Source organism: Bubalus kerabau, chromosome 8, assembly GCF_029407905.1.
Source record: "Bubalus kerabau isolate K-KA32 ecotype Philippines breed swamp buffalo chromosome 8, PCC_UOA_SB_1v2, whole genome shotgun sequence".
NCBI classification, from domain to species: domain Eukaryota; kingdom Metazoa; phylum Chordata; class Mammalia; order Artiodactyla; family Bovidae; genus Bubalus; species Bubalus kerabau.
In genome coordinates this window covers 52897925-52903647 of record NC_073631.1, presented here as the reverse complement: position 1 = coordinate 52903647, position 5723 = coordinate 52897925, and the positions used below count along the sequence as shown (strand labels likewise).

The window sequence follows — 5723 nt, the reverse complement described above, 5'->3', positions numbered from 1 at the left end:
ACACATGGTAGTTCTATTTTTAATTTTTTGAGAAACCTCCATACTGTTATCCATAAGTGACAATTAATTTACATTCCCATCAATAGTGCACAAGGACTCCCTTTTCCCCACATCTTCACGAGCATTTGTTATCACTTGTCTTCTTGATAATAGCCATTCTAACAAGTGTGAGGTGGTATCTCATTATAGTTTTGATTTGCATTTCCATGATGATTAGTGATGTTGAGCACCTTTTTTATGGATCTGTTGGCCATTTGGATATCTTCTTTGGAAAAATGTCTATTCAGTTTCCTTGCCATATTCTTTTTTTAAATAAATTTATTTGTTTTAATTGGAGGCAATTACTTTACAATATTGTAGTGGTTTTGCCATACATCAACATGAATCAGCCATGAGTGTACATGTGCCCCACCATCCTGAACCACCCTCCCACCTCCCTTCCCACGCAATCCCTCTGGGTTGTCCCAGAGCAACAACTTTGGGTGCCCTGCTTCATGCATTGAACTTGCATTGGTCATCTATTTTACATATGACAATATACATGTTTCAATGCTATTCTCTCATATTGTCCCACCCTCAGCTTCTCCCACATAGTCCAAAAGTCTGTTCTTTACATCTGTGTCTTTTTTGCTGTCTTGCATGTAGGGCCATTGTTACCGTCTTTCCAAATTCCATATATATTCATTAATATACTGTACTGGTGTTTCTCTTTCTGACTTACTTCCCTCTGTATAATGGCTCAGTTTAATCCACCTCATTAGAACTGACTCAAATGTGTTCTTTTTTTAATAGCTGAGTAATATTCCATTGGAGAATTTTGAGCATTACTTTACTAGCATGTGAGATGAGTGCAATTGTACGGTAGTTTGAGCATTCTTGGCATTGCCTTTCTTTGGGATTGGAATAAAAACTGACCTTTTCCAGTCCTGTGGCCACTGCTGAGTTTTCCAAACTTGCTGGCATATTGAGTGCAGCACTTTCACAGCATCATCTTTCAGGATTTGAAATAGCTCAACTGGAATTCCATCACCTCCACTAGCTTTGTTCGTAGTGATGCTTTCTAAGGCCCACTTGACTTCACATTCCAGGATGTCTGGCTCTAGGTCAGTGATCACACCATCATGATGATCTGGGTCATGAAGATCTTTTTTGTACAGTTCTTCTGTGTATTCTTGCCACCTCTTCTTAATATCTTCTGCTTCTGTTAGGTCCATACCATTTCTGTCCTTTATCGAGCCCATCTTTGCATGAAATGTTCCCTTGGTATCTCTAATTTTCTTGAAGAGATCTCTAGTCTTCCCCATTGTGTTGTTTTCCTCTATTTCTTTGCATTGATCGCTGAGGAAGGCTTTCTTATCTCTTCTTGACTGTGAAGAAAGCTGAGCGCCGAAGAATTGATGCTTTTGAACTGTGGTGTTGGAGAAGACTCTTGAGAGTCCCTTGGACTGCAAGGAGATCCAACCAGTCCATTCTGAAGGAGATCAGCCCTGGGATTTCTTTGGAAGGAATGATGCTAAAGCTGAAACTCCAGTACTTTGGCCACCTCATGCGAAGAGTTGACTCATTGGAAGAGATTCTGATGCTGGGAGGGATTGGGGACAGGAGGAGAAGGGGACGACAGAGGATGAGATGGCTGGATGGCATCACTGACTCAATGGACGTAAGTCTGAGTGAACTCTGGGAGTTGGTGATGGACAAGGAGGCCTGGCATGCTGTGATCCACGGGGTCACGAAGAGTCGGACACGACTGAGCGACTGAACTGAACTGAGCTTCAAATAGAAGATATTTGAAGATACTTCAAATAGATATTTGTTTCTTTCCATGGGTTAAGGAAATTTTCATTTATTATTTCTTTGAATAAGCTTTCTGCCCCTTTTTCTCTATCTCCTCCTCCTGAGACCCCTACAATATATATATTGGGCTGCTTGATGCTTTCCCATAATTTCCTTGATCTGTCTTTACTCTTTTCATTCCTTTTTTCTTTTTCCTCTTCTGATTGGATGGATTCTACCACCTTATCTTCAGGTTCACTGATTCTTTCTTTTGCTTTGTCAGCTTCCCTGGTGGCTCAGACGGTAAAGCGTCTGCCTGCAATGTGGGAGACCCAGGTTTGATTTCTGGGTCAGGAAGATCCCCTGGAGAAGGAAATGGCAATCCACTCCAGCACTCTTGCCTGGAAAATCCCATGGACGAAGGAGCCTGATAGGCTACAGCCCATGGGTTCCCAAAGAGTGGGACACGACTGAGCGACTTCACTTTCACTTTTCAGTATACTGATGAGCTCCTCAATTTAAATTTTTCAGTTCAGTTATTGTATTCTTCATCTTTGTAGGGTTTTTTTTTAGTACTTTCTTATATTTTTATCTCTGCTGATATTCTTACTTTGTTGATGTATTGTTCTTCTGACAGTAGTGAGAATCTTTATGACCATTATTTTGAACTCTTTAACAGCTAAATTACTTACCTGTTTCATTAACATCTGCTTCTGGAGTTTTATTTTGTTCTTTAGATTGGAAAATATTCTTATGTTTCTTCATTTTGCTTGACTCTCTGTGTCCATCTGGCCTATTTACCAAACATGAGAAATGTTCTCATCAATTTCAAGTGTGATGTAATGAGATCATATGGCCAGAGAAGATGACAATGGTGCAGTCATTTATTGTACCAATATACGCTATGAGATAAGGAATACAATTTCTAGCAAGTAGGTAGGGAGATACCAAGTGACCCACTGACTTAGACACAAGCACATACCTCACCAGAACAGTGCTGCTCAAGTCAGAACCTGGTTAATTAAAGGCTATCTCTAAAAAGGTAACAATATTAATGGAAATTTGGTGTCCTGGTGCTAGTTCACTGATCTGAGAAAGATTATACATACAAATCTGTCTTAACTGGAGTAGAAATATACAGAAAAAGCCTGAGTAGCAGAAGCATTAAAAGATCAAACATAACTTTCCCCGTCTCAGTTACCATAGCTGATAATCATGTTGTGGGGATATCATTGTGATGTTTTTTTATCTGTAAAGCAGTGAAAATTACATTGTTGTTAACAGTCATGAAAACACTGAAAAACCGAAGGACATAAGTTTTCTCAGACTCAAACCTTTGGAGTGTCCTCCTAAGTCATCATTGTGGTCATCATTATTTTAGGTCATATCTTTAAAGACAGAATAGCTCTGTCCGCCATCTTTCCGTGCCGCCAGAATGGTGTGCATGAATGTCCTGGCTGATGATCTCAAGAGTATCAACAATGCTGAAAAGAGAGGCAAACACCAGGTCCTTATTAGGTCGTGCTCCAAAGTTATTGTCAGGTTTCTAACAGTGATGATGAAGCATGGTTACATTGGCGAATTTGAAATCATTAATGATCACAGGGCTAGGAAAATTGTTGTGAACCTCACAGGCAGGCTAAATAAGCGTGGAATGATCGGCCCCAGATTTGATGTGCAACTCAAAGATCTAGAAAAATGGCAGAATAACCTGTTCCCATCCCGTCAGTTTCATTGTACTGACAACCTCAGCTGGTATCATGTACCATGAAGAAGCAAGATGAAAACACACAGGAGGGAAAATCCTTAGATTCTTTTTCTAAGGATGTAATACATACAAATAAAATGCCTCAGAGGACTGTGATGCTTCCTTAAAAAAAATAAAGATAGAAGAGCAACAATAACAAGCCCACAGAGAGTGTTAGAGCAAGGAAGTGGGAATAGGATGGTATATCAACCCTTAGCTGGCTAGTAGGGACTGGACTGGGCTTCCCCAGTGGCTCAGTGGTAGAGAATCCACATGCAATGCAAGATTTGCAGGAGATGGAGGTTCAGTCCCTGGGCCAGGAAGATCCCCTAGAGGAGGTCGTGGCAACCCACTACAGTATTCTTGCCTGGAGAATCCCATGAGCAGAGGAGCCTGGTGAGCTACAGTGTTGTGAAGAGTCAGATATGACTTAAGTGACTTAGCATGCATGCATGCAGGGACTGGACAAGAAGTTTTGAAATCTTGTTGTTTGACTGTAGACATGAAGAAGAGATTCAGGTCTACCTTCAGTTTTGGCTTTGACATATAAAGAGCATGGAAGTCACCACTTCCCTTTTCAGGACAAGAAAAAAAACTCAAGCAAACTGATTCATTGACTTTCATTAGACTCATCAGAGAAAGAACGTCAGAGGACAAACTGCCACTCTGAAATCTGGAGAGACAGGTGAATATAAAGAATCCCAAATACCAATTCATTAGGAACAGAAACTGCTGAAGCTGTGTACTCATTGGAAGATTAAATTTTTAATTTTAATGAATTGATAGAGGCTGAGTGTGGACCAATTTGAGAGTTGAAAAATCTTGGTAGTCCAGTCTTAGTGGCTGCCCTCACAGTTTCCTGAGGTTTTACTCTAGGATCCCTGCCCCCAGGTTCATATGATGAAGATTGTATAAGCAGAAAAATTATATAATTGTATTAATAAAAAAAGCACTTGACAAAATCAAGATTGAATAATTCATTTTTAAAATATTCAGCAAACTAGTAATAGACAGGAATTTTCTCAATTTGGTAATGAGCATCTACCAAAAAACCTAAAACTAACATATTTAATGGTGAGAAGTTAGATGCTTTGCCAGGAAGTCAGGAACAAGGTAAAAATATCCTCTCTTACCACCTATATTCGTTATTATACTAGAAGTCCTAGATGGTTCAATAAGACAAAGAAATTAAAAGTATACATATTAAGAAGGAAGAAATGAAATAATCTTTTGTTCACAGCTGACATGATCTTCTCTATAGAAAAACTTTCAAAAGTTCTGAAACTATAGCTGATTAGAGCAAGTTTGCAAGATGCTAGTTAGTTTGCCAGAGTCAGTTGTTTTCTTCCATGCCAGCAATGAACAATTGGATTTTGAAATTGAAAACACAATACAATTAATGATAGCACCCCCAAAATAAAACTTAAATCTAAGAAAATATGTATAGGATCTCTATGTGGAAAAGTATAAAATTCTAATGGAAGAAATCAAAGAAGATCTTAATAAGTATAGAGATAGTCATGGATTGGAAGACTCAATATTGTTGATACAATGATTTTTTTCTCAACTCAATCTATATATTTGTTGTAACCATATCAAAATTCCATCACGCTATTTTGTGGATATCAATGAAACCATTCTAAAGTCTATGTGAACAAGCAAAAGGTTGAGAATATCTAACACAATATAAAAGAACAAAGTCAGAGGACTGACACTACCCAACTTCAGGACTTTTTACAAAGCTTAAATAGTTAAGTCAGATGAAAGAACAAATACATAAATTAGACCCACACAGAGGCAGTCAACTGATCTTTGGCAAAAGAGTAAAGACAATTCAATGGAGAAAGGATAATCTTTTCAAGAAAATATGCTGAAACAATTCCACATCCATAAGCAAAAATAAATAAATCTAGACACAAACCTTATACCTTTAACAAAAAAATACTAAAAATGTATTTAGATCTAAATTTAAATCACAATATTATAGAACTTTTAGAAGAAAACATAGAGGGAAATCTCAGACTTTGGGCTTGATGATGAGTTTTTAGAAACAATATAAAAACCACAATATGAAATAAAATGTTGTCTTTATTGAAATTTAAAACTTCTGCTTTGTGAAAGATACTTTTAAGAGAATCAAAAGACAAACCACAGAAAAGGAGAAAATATTTGTAAAACACATATCTGATAAAGGACTTATTTC

General features: G+C 37.9%; 1 pseudogene; it reads left to right on the top strand.

Moving 5' to 3' along the window:
• The first annotated feature begins 2734 nt into the window (after positions 1-2734).
• LOC129659154 (40S ribosomal protein S15a-like) lies at positions 2735-3596 on the top strand (annotated as a pseudogene).
• Positions 3597-5723: the final 2127 nt, after the last annotated feature.